This window comes from Haemaphysalis longicornis, unplaced genomic scaffold (genome assembly GCF_048455015.1).
Source record: "Haemaphysalis longicornis isolate Haplotype H1 unplaced genomic scaffold, Haemaphysalis longicornis Haplotype H1 scaffold_12, whole genome shotgun sequence".
NCBI lineage: Eukaryota > Metazoa > Arthropoda > Arachnida > Ixodida > Ixodidae > Haemaphysalis > Haemaphysalis longicornis.
Window position 1 is genome coordinate 118,511,538 of NW_027526225.1, and position 26,944 is coordinate 118,538,481.

Sequence of the window (26,944 nt, forward strand, 5' to 3'; positions counted from 1 at the left end):
CAATGCGCAAGCGCACCTCCAATGATCCCGCCAAACGAGGGCACGGGCGATCCGCCGCGGCCGCTGGGCTATAAGCGGTCTCTTGCGTGCGATTACTACATTCAGTGAAATCGGCTAGGTCAAGGCAAGACTATTTACGGAGGTACTTGTGCGCCTGATTGCGCGGGCAGATATTTGCAAGTATATCTCGCGTCGTCAGTGAGTTCCGCAGGGCTTCGTCGGTACAGGGTCGCCAGCCTTAGCGCCTTTAATAAGACATGTTTGTAATAAAGGAACGTGAATTAGAGGCCAGTCACGGCTCGCTTTCGAGACTGCCGCTCTGTAGCATACGGAATGCTAAAGTTGGACAAGTTACGACACACGCACGCACACACAATGCGTGCATATACTGGCGTAACCTGAATACTAGCCCATAAAAATGACAATGTCATTTAAACGCTATACGCGCTCAGTCCAAGTTATTTCGGTTCGGCTGGCATCGCGCTGGCATGTTATTCGTACTCTTTGTGCATGAGCTTACAGAAAAAACTTAATTTGCTCTCAAGTAGGTAGAGATAGGCATGAACCATATTTCACAGCATGAAGAGGACCGTCTTCTCGAAATTTAATGTAATCGCAAGGATTGTGTGTTGCATTACGGGCTATGCAGCCTTCGCTTTTGTGACGACAGACCGAAAATACAACCTGTCGCAGACGACGAGATTCCGAATTCATCTTCGAAGAACTTGCAGAGCGCATGCCGGTAAAGAGAGAGACGGCACGAGACGTTTTGCCGCAACGAGTGGCTGATTCATTCTGTACAGGGGGATCAAAAGTAAGACGAACAAAGGGGCGCACACGGCGTCCGACGCATGCTGCACCGTTTGGGTGCAAAGCCGGTGAACTGCGCGCATGCGCAGTTCTTTCAGAGCATCTGAGAGTGTAGCCTATTATTAAAGGAAATGGTAGATGACAAGCGACACGGGTCATTTATTTCGAGGCGCCTTTTTGCACTGGGTCACCACTGGGCAAGACGGGGGTGGAAAGGCATCGTGCAAGCTGCAATACGCTTGTTGCGCGCTTGGATCCCAAATATAGTCGATAAAAGGCACACGAGCAAGAGACTGGCTTGCTGACGTATGTGCATTCACGAGTAAAGCTTTACTGTCCCTACCTAAGAAAATTCGAGAGAAGAGCGAAAGGAGAACTTGTTTTTGTGCGAGTTGGTGCATCTTGGCGAATAAACACGGGCTTTGCGCGAAAAAGACAACACACAGAATGCGCTCGTCCCGTCCTTCCTGTGTGGGTTGTCTTTTTCGTGCAAAGCCCGTGTTTATTCACCAAGAGCGAAAGCTTTCTGACATCAAAAGTGCGTCTAAAGTGCGTCGAAACATTTGCTAAAAGTGCGTCCAATCGAACGTCAAACCTTCAAAGACCCAAATCACAAACGAAGAACGAACCCATGAGACCATTTTTCGCCCACTAAGTAAACGCATCCACGAACGATCTAAATGTACACCGATACGTGATTTATGAGGTAAAAATATACCATGGTACTCCTTCTTCATGAATGATACTCTTATCTAGAACCGTTTCTTTTTCGTCACTTTCAAGTAACCGTTTTGACAAAACGGAAGCCCGGTTTCACGCGCGCGCCGTGTGTCTGCAGAGATCTCATTGGAGCTTCTCGGTCGACCAACCAGCCTACGGGGAAATGCATTAGTTTTTTCACAGGACGCCATCTGTCCAACAAAGAAAGCTTTCGCTTTAAAAAGCAGGGAATAACGGGATCATTTTCCATTTATTTATTTCATAAAACAGGGTCAAACAAAAATAGCAGCACAGCACGTATCACCCGTGCAACTGGCCTGAAATAGTGAAAGCCTGTTGCAACAACAAATCCTAGCCACCTTAGGACTTACTTAATTTCGCCTCTGTGAAAACGGCTTGTCGCACCGCGGATTCCGTCAAGAGATGGAATCTTTGTTCGAAATTCTGTGTCATCAGATCACCGCTGGTCGTCCACCTTCCCAGAGTGCAATGGCTCATAATTTTTGCAGCGAAGCTGTTAGCCTTTCGTTGGTCGGAAGATCTCGTGTTGTAAAAAAAAAAAAAAAAAAAAAACCAGGCAGGAGCCAGCCGTTTTTTATTACGCCATTTTACCACAGGGCATAAAAAAATGGAAGTAAAAAAAAAGTGACGGGAGGCAAGCGGCTTCATGCACTACAGAATGCTGTATATATAGGCCAGTCTCAGCAGGAAAGTCCAAGGGCCCTATTCTCGACTTCACAAATTCCCGGGAAATTCGCCATGTTTTTTGCGTAAGCACAACGTAAGCAATCAGTGACGTGTTGCCCGTATAGCTCTGACGACATGCAGTGTAATCTGACGCTTCACTCATAAAGATCACAACCAAGGTATCGAATATTGTGCATAAAAGATATAAAAACACTTGGCATGTACTATAAAAATTAAGACGGTAGCTGCCAAGAGAAACATTTCTGCAGGTCAAAATTGGCGTCAACACCACAAGGCGATCGAGTGACTTTAATCCAAAAGCGAGCGAAAGGCGTATGTCGAGCTAAAGAACATCACAAATTTTTTTGCCGTATCTAATTATTTATTTCAATCGCTTTTAGTAACATAGCTGGGATCTCCGCTTCAATGCAAGTTTTGTTGCGTTATCACGTTCCCGGCCGTCACCGCCGCCACGCCATCGTCTGCTGCTATGTGACAAGCTTATGGCGTGGTCATAGAAAAAGACGGCCGCGACCATCGCTTGTATGACACGTAAGAGCACCGCACCGATGTCGCCGATTCACTCATTCGTCAATCTCGACTTCAATCAGCGCTGTAATGAACCAAATAGTCACTTTTATTTGTTATTTTTTCTCTTGAGTTCGATCATGTGACCCAGCAGCTTACTTGGAGGTGCGTGGACAAATGCCATGCCTTGGGTTCTCTTTGTCGTGGAGAGGCTTGTACTGCCCTCTTATGTTGCGGTTACGCCAAGCAACTAATTTTTATTTTATTGCCAAACATAAAAGAAAAATACTGCACGTTATTTGTATGCTCCGTGATCGCTGACTTGGAAACAGTTGAAACTATAATTTGTTTCGGTAGAAAACATGCTTCAAACCGCGTGCATGCGAAACTGCGCCTGCTGCAAATTCGCGGACATTTCGCGGCGCCGAAAGCCGGGGCAATTTTTTTGCCCTATTTTGCGACAAAAGCAGCTGCCATTTTCAAGCTGTTACGTAACATTACATCCCTTTTACGCAGGCTGAAGTTGCCAATGCATGACGTAATCGTTCCCACCAACTGTTTAAATTACGTCACGCCTTTTCAGCCAATCACAAAGAGGGCATGTATTACATGAATTGCTGTCGAATAGCAAAGACAGGCCTACGTTGTCATGTCTGGGGCTTTTAGTATGGTTTTTCATTGCCGGCCAAGAATTATGTGCTTTCAGTACAGAGAAATAAGGCAAACTTCAGAACTGGTGCCCCTAAACATCATAAAGCGTCAAAATGACGACATCACACACAACCGCTTTGTCAACCGGACGCAGGTGACCAACATTGAAAGCCAATCAGAAAAGACTTCCGGCAAATTCTCAGATTTCCCGGGAATTTGTGCAGTCGAGAATAGGTCCCCAATGGCTGCTTGTAAAGAGGACCATGCGTCCGCCGATGAATATCAGGCGGATGGCCTGGGCGATGACCTGGGGCTACCATGTGCGCGGTTAGGCCGGGTTGGAGTTCTGGAAATGTCCCCAGGATGTCTTGCCCGAGACGCCCGAGCGCATGCGTCAGGCTAATCAGGCGTGCAGCATAGAGCTCAGTATTCGTGCAGAAAAAGAAAACCGCACAAAACAAGAATCGAAACCGCATGATGGATAATAAGGCGCCGGTGAACAATGGGACCCCCCATGTGTTCTGGTAAAAATTAAGTGCGCAGCCGCCCTCGAAAGCGGTGGGGGTCGACGTCATTCCAGGGCTAGCGCACGCTTCAGGATAGGAAGGACCCAGCAGTCTTCGCCCAAGACGCCGAGCGCGTGCATCAGGACCCAGGATTTGCTGCCAGAGAAGCCGAGTGCAGGACCGCCTAGACAACGAGGAACACTTAATGCGTAGTCGTTTAGAGCAGCTGCGCTGGACATCCACTTTCTCAGGGCGGGATGTCGTCCATTTTTTCGCCTGTTGGGAGTTCAGTGGCCCCTCTGCGCGCCCGAGAACTAACAACGAAACGCAAAGGTCGGGTAACAACATTCATTTTCATCTTGGTAAATGTAACGCGATCACCACAAAAGGCAACGTCTGGGAACTGGGCGGGTACGGCCTAGAAGAAATTTATTGAATATTGAATGTTGAATCGAAAAACCGTGTGAGGGAGTAAAGCGACACTACACAACTCGTCACACCTCTGCTTAGTGAAGGCAGTGTCTGAGAAAGCACACGGCGCACGTTTTGGTCTAGCCTGTACTGCTGTTGAAAGAAAACCTTCATATCTATAGACCCGCTCAAACAAGCAGAGAGATTTCCGTATTGAAGTTTTCCTTCCTTCTTTCTCATCTTCCTCAGGCAAGCGCTTCAAATTTAAATGCGTGTGCGTCAGCAAGCGAGCCCCGGCATGCCAGCGTGTCTGTTATCCACTATATTCGGGAACCAAGTGCGAAGCAGGCTGATTGCAGCTGGCACGTCGCCCTTCAAACATTATCCTACTCCGTGGCGACACCACGTGAAAAGGCGCCTTAAAATTAATGACCGGCGTAGCTTCTTGATTGAACATTTCCCATGAAAGTAGGCAGCACTCCCAATCACTCCTGAAGAAATACGCATGTGCGCAGTTAACTGAATTCGCTGCCAGATGGTGCAGCATGCGTCGGAGGCTGTGCGCTCAGTTCGTATTCCTTTTAACCTCCCCTGCACATGTGGCTCGGCCTTTCCCGAGACCAGCATTGTGGATAATGATGAGGGCTGCAGTACAAATGATTATGGTGATGGGTGTTACAGTAGTAATGATGATTCCTTTACAAACTTTCCTCGACAGTACTTCTCGCGAGGGTGCTTTCGTAGTTGTTTATGATGATTGGCGTGGGCACGTTATTGACGGTGACATTCGTGCCGTGCGCGTGTATAACCTGGACTTGTTCACTGTCTGAGCTCTTCGCTCCCTGCGATTAGCGGTATTTCCGGATTGCATGACTCGTGCTTCGTCCTCCTCCAACTCACCTTTTTGGTCACGATGATGGTCGGCATCACGCGTTTGTTTTTGCCGCGATTGCTCTCCATTGGGGCTTTCCATTTTGGGGTCGCTGCCTGGTTGCATTACAACGCCGTTGTAAAGAGAAGCTTTCAATGTCTCATTCACGGCGTACGTCGCGTCGAAAACGCACTGCAGGAAAGCCAACTTTCGCCGACGATGATGATGACCGTGGGGTAAGTGAAAGGGGAAAAAAAAACGCTCTCCGTGGCCGGAATCGAACCTGGGTCCTCCGCGATACGAAGCCGGCGTCTATCGAGTTCCTCCATTTCGACATGGCCGAAACAGTTCAGATTTGGAGAGGGGTGCATGAATTAGTCAGACATATCATGCACCCGTCCGTCTAACAACGAAGACGGTTGAAAGCGAAGCGTTCTTCTTGCGAAATCAAATGGCGAAGGGTCAAAGTAAAACTCACCGCGATCGAAAGTTCAAACAGAGTGCGAGTCAAAGTCGATTGATTGATTGTAGGGTTTTACGCGCCGACGCAACGCAGGCGATGAGGGGCGCCGTAGTGGAGGGCTCCGGATTAATTTTGACTACCTGGGGATCTTTAACGTGCGCCGAAATCTCGTACACACGGGCGTTTTTGCTTTTCGCCTCCGTCATAAAAGCGGCCGCCGCGGCCGGGAATCGAACCAGAGGCCTCGTGCTCAGCAGCGCAAGCGAGTCAAAGTCAAAGCCCAACGAGCCAAAGTCCAAACCACCTGCGAGTCTAAGTGCAAACGCAGACGATATGCTAGAAATCCCTCACTAGAAAGCTTTGCGTTCAACCATCGCTGTTATACGGAGGAATCCATGATTTTTTTCCTCTTTTTTCGTTCCATAGCCGTAGTTAGAATCCGCGCGACACTACCCGCGTCCTTCATTTCTGTATTTCGCTGTCGACATACTCGCCGTCACTCTGCATATCTGTGTCCTTGGGCGTCAATAGTTAGAAGGTGCGGTCGTCTTGGCGCTATTGATGTACCAATATCACGGTGGGGGCTCAAGGTCAAAGGATGATTAAACGGCGTGCGCGGGGATGCAGCAACAGAATGTTACTCTCTCCCCCACAAAATCGCTCCCAGCTGTGTGAACCGCTTTGTACGGCGGCGTTTCAACATGAAAAGAAAAAAAAAAAAAATCGGAGCCCTTTCACCCCGTGAAGAGGGGTGGCCAGCAAAGCTGCGGTGCCGAGCCTCAACGTGAGGTTTGACTGGGTAAGTAGTCCAAGGGGTGCACGAAGCAAAACACGTTTGTTTGTAATTTGCGATTGAGCATTGTTCCTGGTTATTACCTGAGAGTCCAGTCCTGTCCAGTCACTGCTCCTCGCGCATGCTCACACGGCTCTTCACGAGCCACGTGAAACGGCTATCAAGCGGCTCCGACGCAGCGTCAGACTTGGCTACTGCACACCTGGGCACGCGCCGGCGCCAGTGCGTCTGCCGCGGCTATGACGCAACACAATCCAACACAATCCAACACAATCCACTTTAATCCAATCCAGTCCAATCAAAGCCAAGCCAATCCAATCCAATGCCCCTCGCGCTTGCGCAGAGCGGCCCTTACGGCACACGCGAAACTGCTCAACCTCGGCCAGTGTAGCTTACGCTACAAAACACCCAGGAATTGTGGGTAGAAATTTATTATAGCGCGGGTATGGTAATCACGGCGCATGCTCTATGAAGGCCCTAGGACCTTTTTAATTTTGTATGATTTTTTTCCGTGCCCGGGGGGTGTGGCGCGCAGTTTTACGATTCCGGGGATTTGAGTGGGCTCCGCAACGTCGCGCTACGCTCGCTAGCGATTCCTGTCTACATCGCTCTGGGACCGGAGACGATCTGCTGGATCCTAGCCATTTACAGCTTTGCTGTAAAAAAAAAGGAAATCTCGGCCTATTTTGTAATGCGCGTGTGCAGTGTGGGACCCGTATACTGAAGTGTTGAAAAAACAGTTACATAGGGCACCGTAGCGTGCGGCAAGATTTGTTTCAGTTAACTTCGACTTTGCTATAAGAAGCTCTGTCATCCGCGATAACTTAGGGGTGCAAACATCATGCTCGCCAAGAAAAATATCTAGACACAAGCTTCTGCACGACATGAAGATAGGGTTTACTGGAATTGGCAAAAACGGTTACCTAAAAAAATTACACCATCTTCCCGTGGGGAACCCTGATGAGGATGCGAAGCATCGTGGCGGTTACGTGTGATTCCATTGTGTTGCCGTTATGTTGAGTGACCTGGTTTTTACTAGCGCCAGAGGGAACTCCGCGTCCGCGTCCACACCGGTGGCAAAGGCACGCAAGTGCTGTTGTGCTACGGTGAGTAGGCGGTGGTTCTCGAGGCGCCGAAACTCGTCCATCGTGTTCTTGTCGATGTTGTCTCTGTGGTAGAATCGGTAGTCTCCGTCAGCTTTGGTAAGGTAAAGGTTGTTGACATTGGTGCACCGGCTGAGAGCAATGTACACGCCCTCCTCTTCGCAGCTGTTGTTGTTGTTGTTGCGCCTTTAGGTATGGCACATACCCAATCAGGGGATCGGCCAATCAACAGAGGATGGTTAAAATGAATGGAATTCTTATCTAATCACGAGACGTTTAGGAAAGATAATTTAGACCGGTTGGAAAAGTTTTTGAGAAAAAAGGAAAAAATAAAAAACCTGAAAAATCGCAGCTTTGTCTTCTCGTTCTTCTTCTTCGGCGGTTCCCCTACGGGAAGATGACGGCGGTGGTTGAACGCGAACCTATCTCGTGATGGATTCTTTGGTTGGCCAATCCCTAAGGGCATCCTGCCACAATCAGCATCAGAGGCGCTGTGGACGGGGCTGGTTGAGCTGCAAGACGCGTGGCGCTTCCCGCGACAGCTTTCCCACGGGAAATTCAGCATCCCCCTCTAAAGTTTTCAGTTCGCCGTTTCCGCTGACGTTCAGCTTCGCGTGCCTTCGTTGTATCAGTGGCTTCTTGACGTAGTTTGAATGAGTCAAGGACATAAGGCGCGTTCGTAGCACTTGCTCCTGTCCCGGATTTGTAGCGTAGTGGGAAGAGCACCGCGTACCTCCCGCTGCGGCCAGAGAGTCGTGGGATCGAAACCGGGCGCCGCTAACTATTTCTTTTTTTTTATAGTATAGTATCGCGGAGCTGTGGGTGTAAGGAGGAGAGTTGCGCATGCGCAGTGAGCGTGTGGACGGCGCCGCCATCAACGAAGCAGGACCAGGCGAGCCTAAGAAATGCTCCGCATTTAAAACCAGGGTGTCGAGCCGAAAACTGGAATCGAACCGGTATTTTTGTCGGAACTGAACCAGAACCGTTGTTTTTTGAGCCCGCTGAACCCGAACCATAACTAAAACCGAAAAAAGAAATGATATTTACCGGTTCACGACGAAACGGTTCGACCATCCACTTTTGATCATGCGCTGTCGACGTCATTCGGAGGCTTCTCTCTTATATGTACCATCAACTTCGTAACTTCTAACGCACTTTCCCCTTCAGACGACCTTCAGTCGTTACAAGAGGGAAGGTATACGCACCAAAGTGGCAATGTTGCTGTCGGTAGCGCGAGCAGCGTGCAAGACCGAGCAAACGAAATTAACCTACTCACGACAGCCCGGAGGCGATATGAAACATTGCATTTGCCCTTCCCTCGCTGCGAATATATAAACGCACTCGGACCGTAAGATTGCTGCACTGCGCAACGGCAAAGGCCCACACCCGAAACGTGCACACTTGATGCATTTCATAATTTGCTTTAAAAAGGTCGTACTCCGGGAAATTGAAAACACCTAACAAGCGCGAAGCTGCTCGGTGGCTGGGTTATTGGCTGATGACGAAGAGGGTGCGGGTTCGATTATGTCGATGTCGATGATGATGATGACGATGTCGATGATGATGATGACGATGATGATGTCATCATCATCCTTATGACAGTTCTCCTGATGTCGATGATGATGATGACGAATAAACTGTATTTGAGTCGAGGTGCTGATGTTAGGGCACCCGCCCGGTGGGAGGCTTCCTTAGTCCGGAATGCCTTGGGCTATGCTGGCCATCCGTGCCCTCGTTACCAATAGTCGCTGGTGTGAGAGGTCGGAGCTGGTCAGCAGCTGGATCTACTGCTTATAGGCAGGGTTGGGGTTAGGGGTGAAGGTAGAGGATTGCTGGCACTCCCATACAATGTGACGTCGATGAAAAACAAAAAAAAAAGCTTTCGATGCACGTTAGAGATCCCCAGGTGATCTAAATTGTTCCGCTGGTTCTCAATACGCGGTGTGCCTCATAGCATAGGAATAGCTTCGGGGCATTCAACGCACCAATATTTTTTTAGAAATGCTTCCACGGAAAAACAAGAAAGAAAAAATCCACAACGAGGTTTTAATTTTTTGGGGGGCCGAGCTTACACGAGTAATTAAGGTACGTTCATCCAGCGAATAAGCTAGTGACGAAAAGATAGATTTTGCTTTAGATGTCTTTTCTGTTGTCGAACCTTTATTTAACATACCCAAACGTGTCACTACGGCGAAGGCAGTGAGCACCGTGATGCCTGGTAAAATAGTTTATCAGGGCTCGCAGAACAGACAGCTTCGCATTTTTTTGAACATATACAAAAAATGACGATAAAGATTGCAGAAAAAACTTCTGCCGTATGCCACTCACTTTCTAATGTTGCTAAAAACTATCTTCCGAACTTGCAGGCGCTACGGTATATTTCGTCTTGATAAAAAGGGGCACTCAAAAACCACATGACACATGCAAAAGGCATACCGCTCCCGCACTTCCCCATTTTCCCAGAGCTCATACTTAGCGCTTGTTGTGCTGATTTTTCTCTGTCAGGGCTGCTTTTTGTTTTCGGAGGTGCCCTGCACTCCCTAACTAGCTAGTATAATTCGCTACTCTGCTGCCAGTGCTACTGGTCCTGAGGGGGAGTGCTGTCGACGAATTAAAGAGCGTCTCCACAAAAGAGTTACATTTTGTGCTTCACGCGTCCAATCACCCGTTCAGTTTGTAATCGCGTAATCTGTTAACTGCCACCCTATTTCCGTCCGCTACTTATAGCGGACGGAAGGAGGGTGGTGGTAAGGCGGAACGGAGACCATTCATGTTGACGCATACATCCGTAATAGCTATCAAAATTATTCCAGTGATCACAGCAATAATGAGTTACTGAGCGGTGAGTAAAGCTCACTTTTAACAAAATTTTGGCTCACTCGCTCGAGAAGGGGACTGCTAGCAAATTATCCTATAGGTGGACCAATAACCAAACTCATGGGCAGTATTTACGTGGCTGCTGTAGGGTTTTTTTCTTATGTAATGTACTACTGACGAAGAAAAATACACAGCTAGTATTTATACACGTCCTAGGCTATGTACGGAGGTGACTCGCCGCGCGCAGGCCTAACTCTAAGGGTTTAACGTTGAAGGTAATGGACGATTTCAGTGAAAAGACGGCGATTTGGGATTTAAAAAAAAAGCAAGCGGGAGAAAGTATATCGCAAGGAGAATCACGATCCTTTGTGGTTGCATAAAACTGGGACAATATAAGGGCTGGGCGGGTAAGTAGATGTTAAATCATCGCTACTTTATCTGTTTTCCTTTATATATGGCTTAATTATTTACTGTTGTCTCCCTGGGGGGCGGCATTCATTTTGGTTTAAGGGTTCCCGGAAGCCCGTTATGGGTTGTACAAATAAACACGTTTTAGTCGCATCATGCAGACTGACTTTATCAAACGAAACTAACAATCACTGACAAGTGTATCGTCCTGCGATTGAGAAAACCCTTATCCGCATCCCCTAGGGCTCTTCTTTTTTTAAATACCGCAACTATAATCCTGAAATATTTAGGTTTCAAACACATTGGTATATTTGTTCCTTGAAATAAATAAACGTCTGGTCAGGACTTATATTCGGCCTGGTTTCCGTGACACACCATCAGAAGCAGCCACCTGAGCGGCCGTGGAGCCCATCTTAGAGTTCGAGGTCACAGGCGTAAAGCTGCTCGGCTACTACGTTAGCCTCCAGGACAGATGGGGCACGAAATCGTTTTCGCAAACGCCAGCGGCAGTCTTACAGATGACGGCGGAATTTAAAAAGGCTTTTAAAATTGTTTCGACAATTCTTTTTCATTCTGCGTACGCGTTCAACGTTTACGTGTATCGTCAATCAGTTTGGCGCCTCCTCGACTATTTCGTTATCTCCGTCACGAGCGAACAGTAAAAGTTTTATAGCCCATACACCCTGTCTTCGAAGAGGCTCATACCGTCTGAATCTGGCACAGGGGTGGAGCCAGGTCATGGAGTCTATACTCGCAACGATATTACTCGATCGATTTGTCGCCGAATTAATTATTGTGTCCAGGTGTCCTACGTATCTCATCGCCGGCAAGATATTTGGTTTACAGTAGGCAGCAGGCGCATCGCAAGTACTTGCCATTAGCACCCGAGGGTTGCAGCATCCTGTCTCTGCCCGTATTTCGCAGTGCCCGACGGATAAACGACAAAAATATAACATATAAAAAGAGAAAAGGGACGACTGTTTTAGTACCGCTCTTACGGTCGAGGCGAATGTCGAGCAGCACGGGGGACATAGTTGTGCAGTCTCCTCCAGCAAGCCATGGCGGCCATTCACTCGAAGCAGACGGAACCGCCAGGTGGCCTCGGCTGGTCAAGGGTTTATCTTTCGTCAAGAGGGTCGTCAAGAGGGCACCTTGTGCGAGTCATCACCGTCTCCACGAGAAGGCCTCGCGCTTATCATCTTGTGGTCCAGACAGGTCGCAAGCAGCCTAAGACGCCGCCTTAGCATCTTAGGCACCGCACCAGGATACGTCGTATACTTCGGCTGTCACGTGATCAGCACGCACGTGATCAGCACGCGGAGCCGTCCGAGTTACGACGTTGCAAGCAGGCTTTCGCCTCATCTGCGAGGCGATCGCTCGGTGCATGTGCACCCGAATACCGGCAGCGAAGGCAGGAAACCAATACGAAAAACAGTGACAAAAAAGGTCGCAATTCGGCCATCTTTGAGGCCGGGCTCTGCCGAGTTGCTGTTACGTTCTTTCGCGGGCAGCCGGAGCGACGGACTCTTCAGATAAGCAGCGATAAGGCGGCCACTACACCAGTGCCAATCGTAGAATCGCCAAATATTCAGGGACTCGCCACACTGGCATAAATTCGTCTCTTATTGACATTGTGATGCGTTACTAGCCAATCGGAGGCGACCTCAGCTTTGTCCAAGGCAGCGAATCCCCTGCGCAGAAAGGCGCCGGCCGAGAATAGTACGCTCAAAACAATACCTTCCCGCACTAAAAATTTCTAAAACGACGCTGCAGTCAACAAGAATAAGTATGTCAAGAATTTACGGGAGCCGAATCGTCTTTTTTGGTTTTTGTAAACATTCATGGTCGGTGTCAGCTTTTAATAGTTGTCATGTGTTTAGATCGGGAACAAGGCTCCCGCAGTGAAGCCGTAACGTCTTTTTGGTTTTTATAAACATTCCTGGTCGGTGTCAGCTTTTGTTAGTTTTCATGCGTTTAGATCGTGAACAAGGAGGCTCCCTTACGGGAGCCGAAAAGTCTTTTTGGTTTTTATAAACACTCATGGTCGATTTAAGTTTCTAATTGTCTTGCGTTTTCCCGACCAGATGGCATTCCGTCTGACTTTTAATTTTAAGAATAAATATGATGATTTACTGTAGCGAGGCTGTTAACATGGCACGTGCCTGTCTGTGGCGACCCTTAGCGAGTTTGCGTTTGTGCGGTGAAGCCATAGTTAGGGAACGCCGCGGCAAAGCTTACTTTATTGCGCACGCTTGCCTTGAAAAAAAGAGAAAAGTCGAACACCGTCCGCAGGCTCAGATTACAGTGTTCTCGCCGTAACCCTTTCCGTTGTGAGACGCTGCGAACTTTTGTAAGGTGGAGTAACCGCCCGAGACATAGAGACCACTAGGAGTGCGACTACTGTAACCATCTTGCAAGGTTTCAGGACAGGGTAGCCGACAACTGCAGCACACTGATACAAAGTCGAGCGCAGTCATATCCGGAAGTAGCCAATCAGCGGCACGGGATGGTAAGTGACGTCAAGTACGACACGCACACCCTCTCTCTTTCTCAGCGTTTGCGTCCGTGCGCGTGTGCGTGCCTATGCGTGTGTGTGAGCACGCGCTTGAACGTAGTATACAAATTCAATTTGGGTAGAAAGTAGCAAAGCGGGAGAACTGTTTATTTTGTCGTCTGCTTATACGGCCGGCGGACATTATATGCGAGGAATTATGTAACTATAACGAACTGAATCATGGTGAGAATTGACATTTTTTTTAACTATCCCGTTTTAGGACACACGTTTATGCTCCAAAGTTAGACCTAAGAATATAAGTAAAGCTGCTCCCTTTGCAAGCGTAGTGCACTGTGTTGTGGCTAAAATACGCGCCTAAAGGTCCAGCCTACTTTTGTTTTTTTTTTTGTCTTTTTTAAGTTTTCTGATGGTCACGGATGACGAATTGTAGGTTTTTCCCCACATTCATACTCTCCGCCGCAGTTTATGGGCTTTAGTTTATGGAAGCCTGGGGAGCCACCTGCCGGGAATAACTTCTGGCATATCTCTATTCTTTAAACAATTATCCCTCGAGAACCCCCTCAACCCCTGCCCGGAAGGATTTGGTTTTCTCACTCACTCACTCACTCACTCACTCACTCACTCACTCACTCACTCACTCACTCACTCACTCACTCACTCACTCACTCACTCACGCACGCACGCACGCACGCACGCACGCACGCACGCACGCACGCACGCACGCACGCACGCACGCACGCACGCACGCACGCACGCACGCACGCACGCACGCACACAAAAGGCCACTCATATTGATGTCCCAAAAAACAAAGTAATCTGTCTGTTAACTTGATACTAGCCTTCAAGCAGCAAGATAGAACGGAACCAGTGGCACCAGTACAATAGCACAAACGTGTTTATTGGCGGTAGCTTCTGTCGGCTACTGCCAATCACAGAAACTAGTAGTCGCTGTGACGTCAAGGGGTAGTGCAAAAAATGTGGCCGTAACTGAGTCGCCGCTTTTTTGCCTGTTTTCTTTATTATCTGGCTGAACTACTTGCATACGTCATTGAATTAACGTGGTTGTTATTTTGACGCATCAATCTTTCGAACGAACCATGCTTCTATTTTGCCTTTTGTGGTCCCTTTAGCAAAGCCGATTAAGTGCGGAGCACTTTAGGGTCCCGGGATGTAGCCCGTCAATTGTCGTTGGGCGTCACGCACCCAGGCTGATAACGAAACAGTCAACAGATGGCGCCACAGCCTATCGGAATAGACCCAACGAGCTAAGAGCCAGTCTTTCCCGCCATTGACGCCGATCGGTTGTCACGGTTTGAGAGACGGTTGGCGCCTGCTCGCGGAAAACGGCGATGCCGGAGGGCCGACTCCTCTGTGCGACAACGTGAAGCAGAAGGCAAGCGTCAACGAAGACAGGAAAATCCCCAAGTTCCTCGGGGAGGATCAACAACAGCGAAGGAAACCGAGTCCTGTGGTTAAAATTCAGGAAGCTCAAGCGAAACGGCAGAAATGGCTGCAGACAGAGGAAAAGAAAAGCAACACACACAACAAAAAAAGCAAAACGCATCTGATGGAGACGAAAAGCGAAAACGCCCGTGTGTTCGGTATTTCGGCGCTCGTTATAGATTCCCAAATGGTCAAAATTAATCCGGACCTCTCCGCTACGGCGCGCCTCATCGCCTGCGTAGCGTTGGCGCGTGAAACATCATAATCATTCATCAAAAGCAAAACACAGAAAAACAAAAGAAAACACAGAAAAACAAAAGCAAATCACAAATGAACAGAAGATAAACAAAAGGTATTCCCAACAATAATTTAAGGGAAACGCTGGCAAATCACTTCTCCTCACTTCGAACATCTTTCATGTTCACTGGAACTTCAAACATCTTTTTTTGAATATTTGCAACTTTTGTAGCGTGAGCTACACTGGCCGAGGTTGAGCAGTTTTGCGTGGATCCTGGAGAGCCGTGCTGTGCATGCACCAGGAACAGCGACGTCACACGACGCACAGAACGTTAAGAAACTCATTACCATTCACGGTCCTGCCTACCGTGCCTTGCTAGCCCATATCCGGGAGGCTAAACTAGCTTCCTGGATATACCCAGAACTTGCTTTTTATCCCCTAAGCCTCGAGGCTACCAAATGAACGCGGACACAGCAGTAACAGCGAGTGAAGGCGGCAGTCGGCAACATATGTCCACGTGTATCTGCCAATGACACTGAGGTCTGTGCCCCAGGTCTCCAAGCGTGAGTGCAAGTGCAGGTACGTATGTGTAACTGTATTCGTCATGTCCAACACTTGCCAGACCCCCAGCGGACTTTGGTGTCGTTAAACTTTTCGCCCTCTCCCGTACACACATCGCAACCTTTCCTCCTGTTGCCCGCAAATTTCACGCTGTGCAGCCACGTGCGATATCGCATATACGTTTATAGAGCGGCGAGCACGAATGAAACTCGCCTCACTATACCCTGAATTCACTTTTGAAGCCTCCGTCACTTAATCACACGCACACACACACACACACACGCAGGAGGCCCTATTTCGACCGCAGTATCACACGCCCCACCACACATCACCCGGAGCGCAAGGGCCATTCGCTCCGAGGAAGCGGTCCACTCCGGTTGGCACGTGCCGCAGTGTTGGTTCAAGGACGGTGCGGCCGCTGCTACGCCAGGTAGAAATTACCCGAAAACTCCCCGCGATCTTGTTTTCCGGACCCGTCCGGCCGCGCGCAGTCGGAGTTCGTGCGCGGGTCGTGGTGCATGTGCATCTACTGGTGCGCGCGCGCGCGTGTGTGTATACGCGCACGTACGTATACTTCCCTTTCCGCCTTATCTTTGCATTTCTGTGCGTACGTCTACATGTGCGGTGAGGCAGCAATCGTCTAGGAACAGTGTACGCGCGTGTTGTTGCGCAAGGAATAAACTACTAGGCGCCGGCGAGGAATTGCAGTCAACGGTGTGCGCGAGTGTTTGCTAATAGTATCCGCTTGTTAACTAGGTGTACACGTATAAGGACTGGCGCCAGGGCGGCTATTACACGACGGGAGGTTGGTGCTGCGATCGCAATCTGAGGAGGATTTCGTATGCCTTTCCTTAGGCATACTGTGCCAGTGATTTCCTAACGAAGGCGTGCCCGTGGCAGTTTACGACCAGTGAAGTATTTACGCTTGCCAGCGCAACGCGTTCGTCGACGAAGTTAACGATGGGTTAACATCGGTACGGGAAACATTGTACAGGTGGTATGCGCACGCTGAAAGAGATGGATTAGTAGTAAGGACGGGAAAGTGCGAAGATTAGGAGAAACATTTCAAGTCTTCGGTGCACTGGTGTGAACGAATTGTTGGGTCGAGCTTTTAGAGCGGCCAAGTAATTACACCTTTTTGCTCGATGCTACCCGGTGAGGAAACGACGAGACGTGCATGTTCAGGTTTCTACTTTTCGGCTCATGTTTCGTTCGTTGTCGAGCACACAATACGAAGCATGCACTCAGGTTTATGTGCAACACCTGGGGAAGATCACGCTCACTGTAATAAGAAATCGTGCAACCCTCTGTCTAGCGACGACGATGGTTGAAGCAAAGCTTCCTCGTGAGGGATTCCTTAGTTGTCTGAGTTGGGACTTGGAGGTGATTTTGACTTTGACTCGTTGAGCTTTGGCTTTGACTCGCACACAGTTTGGACTTTTGATTGCAGCGGCTTTGGCTTTGATCCTTAGCCATTTGATTTCACACGAAGAAGGCTTCCCGTTCAACTATCGCCGTCGTTAGACCGAGGGGAACATGATTTTTCTGTCTAATTTTGTACGTCCGTGTACCTCACGGTCTCAAGGGGTCCTGGAATGAGGACTCTTCCCCAAGGCGAACTGCTTTATAGGGACGTTTATTCCTCCTCCTCCTCCAAATACAAACTGCTTCGACCGTGCTGCAATTGCGCAGTCGGGTAGACGTCGGCTTCATAAGTGAGGGACCCAGGTTCGATTCAGCCCACGGAACGCATTTTTGTTTCTTACATTTCGCTCAGGATCATCATCATTATCAGAGAAAGTTGGCTCTGCTGCATTGCGTTTTCGACTCTACGTACGCCATCAATGATACATATAAAGCTTCGGCTTAAAATGTGGCTTTTTCGGAACTTTTTATGAGTTCAACCTTTGACGGCAACGCTGAATGTACACCGGAGAGCATGATCAATATAACGGCCCAAAGGACATCGCTGTTCATATCGATATGCTTCATTAAGCGGCTGAAGCTTGAGCGCTGACTGAACGCAGAAGTTGCTATAGAAACATCCACGAAAGGTTGGCTGGTAGGCTAGTCGGCACATTGTACTTCGAATAAGAACGGCGCAGACGACGAGACAAAAGCAAGGGATTCACACAATTCAAGTGCCGCGTCAAGGTTAGACCACCTAACAACAGCACCTGTATTGCTTGAATCCTTTACTTTTGGCATTTCGTTCAGGCTCTTCTCCTTCAAAAAACATTGGCGAGTTTTGGCATTCATTCCGTGTTTCCATCCTGCGCTATTTTTAGTGAACTAATTTCCTATGCAGAGCGGTTCAGCTCGTACGGCCTAAAGCTGTGCTCGCCAATTAATTCAGCCCCCCTACTGCCTCGAGGACACAGATCAAGCTCTTTCACCTCCAGCCACCACAAAACCTCTTCGAGTTCTCTCTCTACTCAGGCCTATGCCGTCCTCCAAATAAACCTTTTCCTTCGCCTATTTCCGCCTTCTGGCTGTCTCACCCATAGCGGTGAAAATATTGTCCGTGTACTTCGGGAATTTGCTCAGTTTAAAACAACTTCTCGCTCCGTTTCAGCGCCCATCAATTGTTTCAGCCTCGTTTGAGTGCACGTCAACTGAAAACCATTTCAGATAGCCCAGAAGAACGACATCTGTCGACATTTGTGTCAGCCAGTCTTCAGATTATCTCCTGCGTACAGTACTTGAGGGTTGAAATCATTTGTCGACCTTGAACAGCGTGCCCTTAAAACGACTGAACCATATTGAGAGAGAGAGAGAGAGAGAGAGAGAGGGCAGGAGGGAGAGAGAGAGGAAGAGAGAGAGAGAGGAAGACAGGGAGAGAGAATGCCTATTTTCGTAGGGAAACAGGTACACAAGAAAAATTATGACAATAGTCGGTCCAGGTTATCACACCAGCATGTGTAGACATCCGGTTGGTGTATGGCAAATTGTTGTCCTTAACGATATATGGACAAGAAGTGTTAGTAATGTTTAGTATAAAAGTAAATTTATTTTATCTGTTTACAAAGTATATCAAAATGTAAAACTAGGGCTGCAGTCGTCCACACCACCATGAACGATTTTCGTAACTTCGTTGCTGCGAAATTTCGAATTTTACTGCTCGTTTAAAGTGGCGGGAAACAATCTGCATACATAGTATTCACGAACGGGTAACCGAGCACAGTCTATCATTTGTCTTGTTGGCTACGTTGAGGCGGTGACAGATATACCAAACGCTTGCCAAGCAGGACGATAACCGAAACATAACTTTCCTCGTTTGCAGCTAATCGCCCGAGTAAGCTCGTGCGGGGATTTATCTCGGAGCACTTACCCGGCCAACCAGATCCTCTGAACAATTCGACTCAGTTTACGTTCGATTCCTCCGCTCATCATTAAGACTCGCAATTAGACCGGCAATTAAAGCCGCTACTTTGCGTCTGGCAGCAGCGGAGGTTGGGAAATTCCCCGGGAGACCACAATACGCCGCCTCGCTTCGTTCCTCCGTATTTCCTCCTTCGTTATTGACCAGCGAAAATGGCGCTATTTTTAAGCACCCTTGTGGGCTTGCCCCGGAAGTCAGACAAAGCCCGATTCGTAAACACTTTTTACGAGCTCGGCTCCGGGCGAGAAACAAGCAAGGCGTGCAGCTAGCGTGCACGACCAACCACTGAGCGTGCGCATGCGATAAACTCTGCGGTAAACACAAGGATTAGCTGTCGCCTAAGTTCACCCTACGCGACGCCGACCGAGGTCTCTTCGCATAGACCTCTCGTAGACCTTGCGTGTGGATAACTACTGTGCGCTTACAGCGGGATTTCCTGTCTGGCGGCAATCGACGACGGGGTGCGAATAGTGCGGAAGCGACAATGAAATAGACAAAACAAAAAGAGAGGGAGGGCGGTGAAGAATGCGGAGATAGGTATCTCGCACGCTTCGACGCGCGGTCAATCGCCGCACGTGTTGAAGTCTATTCCGGTCTGTATACCTGATGAAAAGAGAGAAGGCAAATGACGTCTGCGAAGAGGTGCGGCTAAGATTAGCACTATGCCATCGCCTTGTTGGCAGTAAAGAACCTTCCTTTCTTTGTTTGGTTCACCGTTTCAGCTAAGTTATATATAGAACGTAATCCAATTAAAGGGCATACACCAGGGCGCATTATGTTCACTGCAGAAATGTTTGCTTTCAAACCATTACCTTTATTCGGCCTTTCACTATTCCCACCACAGTGAGGTTAGTGACAATGGACCTTTTTCCAGTACCGGTCCTCCTAGCGGCCGCCCCGGCGAACTAAAAATGGCAGTAAGGCACGCCCCCCCCCCCCCCCCCCCCCTTCCCAAGAATTCGGAGAATTCGTGCACAAAATATCCTAGTCCTGCAGTCCCTCCCATGCGCTCCCCCCACTTCCCTTACCCCCACCTTTCACATGAATTTCACGGCAGCAGGGGCACGTTCCCCTATCTGCAGTGGTTGAAGGACCCCTTTTTCATTACTTTTGTTCCTTTTCGTTATTCCCTCACTGGCAGCCATGCATGTGCTCGCAGTGTGGTCAGCCTCTGCACCTTTGCAAAGAAATCTTTGCCCCGTTCCTTGGAAAGCCTTCGTGTGTATGCGTGTGCGTGTGTGCTATCGCTACTGGAAAAAGGTCCATTGTCCATTTACTTCCCTTATTTTTGTTCCCCCCATTTTGATTCTGTTTTGCATAGTGTTTTTTATTCTCTTCCTTGGGTTTCTGATGACTGTCGGGCTCTGCCACTCAAGCCCTACGTGTTTTTTGGCAGGCAAAACTTCTTTGTCCTGTTTCAATTACGAAAGAAATGACATCATCGTCATCATCAGTTAAACAACAACGATCTGAACTGGACGCTTGCCAACGACGCCCCGCTTCACACAGGCCCTTTGTAAGTATTTCCGGGCGTACAGCGTTTAACGAAGGTTGTATACCGCCAAATCTTCCAGCGCAGCGGTGCGATAGGGACCCAAGTGTTCCTGCGAAATGAACCACAAGGAAGACTGGATAATCGGTGGTAACATTGACAGCTGCAGTTATTGTTCCAGGCGCATTTATTTGAGTCGATAAATAAATAAAATAATATAAAAGTGGGTGGCCACACAATGATGATGATGATGCGTAGATTTTAATGGCGCAAGGCCGACTGAGGCCAAAGAGCGCCAAACAGTAAACGACCGCTGGCGGTCTGGCCCGGGGTATGACATACACATCCACAGTTTGGGCACAAATGACCGCAGATAGGGCAGCCATGAATGCGAAACACCCAGGAGGGCACTGGGGAACAAGTGAATGCGCGATTTTTTGACATAAGCATAACAACTTTGAAATGTTGTTATGCTTAGAGAGAAAGCGGAGAGAAAGCGGACAGAAACACAAGGACCCTGTCCAAAACCTAGCTTCGTTAAATGTTTCCGGTGCATTACCAATTCGGCTACCGGGACAGCGGAACCCCCCCCCCCCCCCCCCCCTTCCTCTTTTCTTGGGGTATTTATGTGAGTGTAGCTGTATCATACGATTGGCGGTGACAGCCAGTGCCGAACCGGCGAGTCGACAACAAGTTCTTCACTTACGTCAGACGTTGCGCGATTAGATGTTGAGCGCTACTGTAAATAACCCTTCTGAGGAATCTTTCGGCTCCGCGGCTGCGGCATAAACGCGCATCACTGACGCATAAAAGCCACTTAAGTCTCGCTTAATGCGGACATGCTACGCACGCTCATTAATTTACAGCCACCACGTGCTGGAAAGCGAGGCTATTTCCGCCGCCAGCCAGCGTCAGAGCAAGCGCGTGCGTGACTCCGGTAGCGCGTTCGGAAGGGCAGTGGGCAGAGGCAGATAGCCGGCCGCCACGAAACGGGAAGCCACGCGCGCTGGTCGGAGCTGACGGCAGCGATTGCGCTTGTTTTGGTCCGAGGGATACGGCGGCGCGCGAAACCACCACGGTGGTGGACGAACCGGTCAGTTCGGCATTGCCACGGACGGCCGTTGTTGCAGGGAACAGGGCAAGTATATACGCGGGGACGCGGTTGCACCGGCGGAAATCCCGATGCCCACACAACAGTACCAAAACTATCCCCGGTGTGACTTTGTGGAGGAAAACGGGCGCGGGGTGAGTTGTGTACACAGTGAGTAAGAGGCAATCTGGCCCACCCACCTGAGTGAATATGTTCGCCGGCAATGTGAATTTCCATGAGTGGTTTGGCGCTACCTGCAGCCAATTGCAATTTTGATGACAGGTCTCTCTGGCCGCGCTTTTTAGGCGACGCGGATCCAGGACGTCGCTTTGTTTTTTTCCGCAATGTGTTAGTGCTGGTTCCGCAATACTGCCGCGAACCATGCATTGGTTTGTTTGTTTATTTGTGTTTTGTTTTTGCCGCACGGCTGCGCCGGGCTGTGTTATCGGTGTTATCTGTGGGCCGAGTGAAGCGCGCGTTCTGTTCTTTATTTTTATGCCGCACGCGTTATCGCCTTTGATAGGGAGAGTGTATTGAACTAACGTCACCATCCTAGAATAATATTCTCTGATCTACAGTATTCTGGATGTAATTCGACGGTTCGAGAAACACTCGCGCCGAAAGATAAACGCCCGCAGAGCGGATGCCGCGGTATTCGATTCACCGACACTCGCCTGAGCACGTCACTTCGTTGACTGCTGGTTCGCCGCCTCTGTATTCTTTTGAGTTGTCAGGGGAGCACAAGTTCGCTCCAATAAACTTGTTTTTCCTTCAAGACAACTGCGTCGTCTTTGGCTTCGTGACAATACGAAAGGGAACGGCCGAGGGGGTTGCGAGCGCTCAATAGCGACACCAGGTATTGAAAACACAAATTTTTCCCCCATTGACGCGAACGTTAATGAATATTTCGGCATAATCTGGAGGCCGTAGATGACATTATCAAAACACAGCGGCTACAATATCTTTCCGCCGTCAAAAATGGACTTGTCTTTGCCCCCGCCACTCAGCAGACGCTACTGACACAAATTACCGCGGGGAGAAAAAAATGCAAGCTAAAACGTCGTTAGAGATATACCGGACAGAGGACAGAGAAATTGGCCACGAGAAAAGACAATCTCTACGATAATTCCAACGGCAGCGCTTTGCTTTTTGAGTATTGAGCACGTTTCTTGAGAACCAAGAGCTTCGTGGGAAGTATGCACAATATGATGGGGCATGCGTGGTCTGCGGAAAAGAAAAAGAGACTATGCGGCACATAGTGTTGGAATGTGAGTGTATGCCTCCAAAGCTATGAGGCAAATATTCGGCTTCCCGAAGCTCTAGGCTTAAAGGGTAGCACAGAGGAAGTTAACTTCAAGGCTGTCAAGACGACTAAAAGAAGATTAGAAAGCTGGTGGAAGAACAGCAGAGAGGAGAGTATGGCCTAAGACAGCTCCCGCCTGTAACAGACAAAATTTATTTCGAGCCTGCTCCAAGAGCAGCGCCAGAATTAAACCAGTCAGGCACGTACCCAGGATTTTTTTTCGGGGGGGGGGCCCAACCCAAGGTAACTTTTCTATGCAAATTAGGGGAGCGGGCGAGGGTACCCACCGTTACTAGTTAAACACGTTGAACGCCCAGCGTTTATCATAAATGCGCGTAAACCTGCATAGAGAAATGAAATTAATTGTATCCGCCCTTGTGATGCAGGCAAAAAGCGAAAACACTCGTATGTTCGAGATTTCTGCGCACGTTAAAGATCCCTACGCGAAGTTTGCAAAATTAAAAAAAGAACGGAATTAAAATATTTACGGGAATAAATACGCGTACTGCACAGTAACTATACATTTCCGGAGCATCCCACACGTTATACGCAATTGAATTCGGCAGAAACGACAGTGCATTAGGCACTCGAGAGTTCAGATCTCCGTGGCAAACCTCTTGCGCTTCCATATTTTTCTCCAAACAAAACCTGTGGCTACTAGTTATGAAGGAAGGAAACAAAATGCTAGGTAAATCGGAGATGTCATACGCCTAATTCCGTGTGTGATTACCCTAAACAGCCTCCGAGTTCGACATTTAACCGTCTGCCATTCAAAGCACCAATGATTCAGGCTTGGGAAATTGCAGTATCGAGACGCACTGGACTGCAGTAAATGTAGATAAAAAACGGTGGCAAGCGTCAGCGCTTACCTCTGGCTGTTTTGTAAAGAACCTTGTTATACCCAGGGATGCGCCTTGTCGCTTCCTCGGCGTCGCAGCGTGGCTTGTCCTGCAAGGCGGGAATGAGCTTCTCTTCTGTCCTCTCGTTCGGCCCGTTGGTGAAGTAAACTCGTTGCTCTCTGCCGACACCTTGACGATACTCCGACATCGCGAGACTAAGCTATCATATGTACCCGGGGTTTTATAACCTCTCTAATACAAAGACACAGTTCGCAGTCCAATTTTGAAGCCGAAATAGCTCTCGGCCAAAAGTCTTGTTGGTGTCCGTCGAGATGTCCGGCCCGGGTTCATTTTCACCGATCGTCCGCTGCACACCCGTCTCTCTCATGTTGACCATTGGCCACCTTGACTCCGTGCCCTTCCCCGCTGAAGCCCGGTGTTCTCGAGGTCTGTTCGTAGGAATGCAGCTCGGGGTCCGTAAACCCACCAGTAAAGTTTGGTTCGTTGTTGAGGTGGGTGGTGTCGTCGTGGAGGATGGTGAAGGACCCGATGATGAGACGAGGTAAGTAGATGATGAAGAAAAAGTCTATTTACACTTATTTACAGGAGACGACGAAGCATGAACATACGCTAACACAAGACAATGAAAACTGGATTACAATTAAAAGGTGCCGAAGCGCACAAAAAGGGTATCGCGCCATGATCCCTGATGGGGGCCCGGGGGCCAAAACGGGTGCCGAACCGCCACGCGGTTGGCGAGAAATTCGTGGGGCTCTGGCGCCCAGAAACTGCCACGAGAGCAAGTCTTGATGCGACCGCTCTTGGCCGCAGCTCCGGACAAACTCAGCAAAATTGCGCATGCAGTCGCAAGCGAAGCAGCCTCCGCACAGCAACACACGTACCAATTAGGATTTTGACCCCTGCTCCCCCCTGTCCGCCGCCCCAGAAAGTCGGGAGGAAACGAGCCTTCCCAAAAGCCGTGTAGAAGGTCGCCGGCAAGGCCGTCTCAAAGGGCTGCCACTCCGCCGACGGCTTGGGGGACACGGCAAAGCGACGACAAGGGAGGAGGGTCATCGCCCCGATGGGGTCCACCAGCGCTGGCATCACTACACCGCCGTTGTGCATAGCAGCCATTAACCACAATGGCTGTCAATCAACAGTGCCGCTGTCACTGCCTTTAGTTGTCCAAAGGAATGCCGCCGGTGTCTCTTGCCGCCGTACAACTGCGATGCGCGCCTTCACTTTGTCACCCTGCGTCGCCGGGCTTGGTAACGTTGTTGCGCTTCCTTTCTGAGCGATCCTTCTTGTCCAGACGGGCGCGCCGACTGTGGCACAAGGCTTTTGTACTCCCACGGTAGCTTTCCCTAAGCGGGCGCAATGTTAGAGTCGCCGGACAGTGGGGTCAAGCATCCCCTCGCGCCACTCCGCTCGTCGCCATCCGGTTCCAAGCCCTTCTGTCGCCTTGGCTTGTTCGGCGGACGCTGCACACGTGCGCGAGCCGGACGTTGGAAGGCATTGCGTAGAGAAACCCTACAGAGGGTTTCTCTGCGGCAAGAAGACTTCTTACCCTTCTTACCGACAAAAGCAAAAGCAGCATTTCCACGAAAACTAGTGAAAAACGCGCTGTGAGTTCGGCTCAGGGAAGGAATTCGTTTCGTTGAGCCACAAACACTAGGCATGGGCGATAGTATCGGCCGACACCATGGCGCGCTAGGATGGAGGGATTTGTTGAATGTTTAAAGACAAAAATTTTCTTCCCCACCAAAACATATGCGACCCGAGCCGCTGAAACCGCCACCCTGGCGAAACAGGCGATAAGTACTGCCGTCGAGAGAACGGAAGCACCGATTGCAGACGAAGAGGGTAAAGGGGGTGCAGCGAATTGCAAGTGGCCGGCCGGCAGCAGAGCACGAAGCCAGTGTACAGCGGTACTGGCTTCCGCGTAAACGGAGCAAACATACCTCGCCTGTTTTTTTTTTTTTTAATCCCACGTTGACCACCAAATAAGACATCTTTTTTTTTTCTAAATGAACCTAATCCACAAACCAAAACTAAGTCAGATAAAACTGCACTGCCAAGAAAATCCCGGCAACTTTCCCCTAAAAAATGTGGCAAATAAATAGTTGAGACAATTCCCTGCAAACGTGTACGCAGATCTTACTTCGTGTGGAAAGTGAGCCAGACCCTGCTGTGGCATGGATCAAAATGAGCCAAATTCATTTGCCCAATGGGATTTCGCGTTTGGTGTGACGTTTCGGGCGGTTTTGTGCGTTTTTGCATCATTTTTTTTTTTTTTTGCTTTTGAGAGCTGGCTTATCATGAGTTCAGAGAGCAGTGAGGAGATCGGCAAATGATCTGACGCCACACGTCTACAATAACGTGAACGGAAGCGGAAGTGAACGAAATGAAACTGAGAGGTGTGATACTATCATTTTATCTCGTCTCCCTCGTCCTCACGAAGTAAATCTGGTTATTATTGTTATTACTCCCATATTTCCCATTTTTTACCTAACAAATTAGCTGCCTCTTACAAGCCATGGCAAGCCATGGAAGATGATATGAGCAGGCTTCTTGTAAAGCGTTTTGGAAATTTATGGCAAGGCAATGAAGAGCTTCATGGGTGTTTTCAGGCGTGTCCAAAAAAGTACCCTACGGAGCCATTCATAAAGAGCTGCTAATGCTGCCAAGAGGACTCACCGGCTCTTGACGTTATTTTTACTGTTTTTTAGGCTCTGTTGCGTGTTTATTGCCTTTTTTTTTAAACTCTATCGTACCGTTCTTGAAATTCGATTGCAATAAAGTTTTCATAAGAATGCCGCACCAATTTGTCTGTTTCAACTGAGTACGAGCCAAATCTGAACTTATCCTAATATTGCTCAGATTCTCCGCGTAATTCTTAATTACTTGTCACTATAGATTTCCCCTAGCTGACATGTGAAACATGTCATTTAATAGTTTTGACAGCACTGCATTTAGGTCCGGTTCCAAACTTCCGTTTTTTCCCCCTCAAATTCCCCTTCGGCTCATTTTCGAAAAAAATGAGCGAAAAATGATTTGGCTCATTTCGAAAAAAAAAAAACGCCTCAAATAGCTATCAAGCCCACGATTGGTATGGCGCCGCTTTAGAATGTGTGCGAGGGAAGAGGAGAGGTGGCGCGGGGAAGGGGGGTATGGCCCAAAAAATTTCGGGGGGGGGCCCGGGCCCCCCGGGCCCCCCCTCTGGGTACGTCCCTGAAACCAGTTTTACAACAGATATATATTAGATTATTTGGTAACATGACACGTCATCACCCCGTTATAAAGGGGATACCAT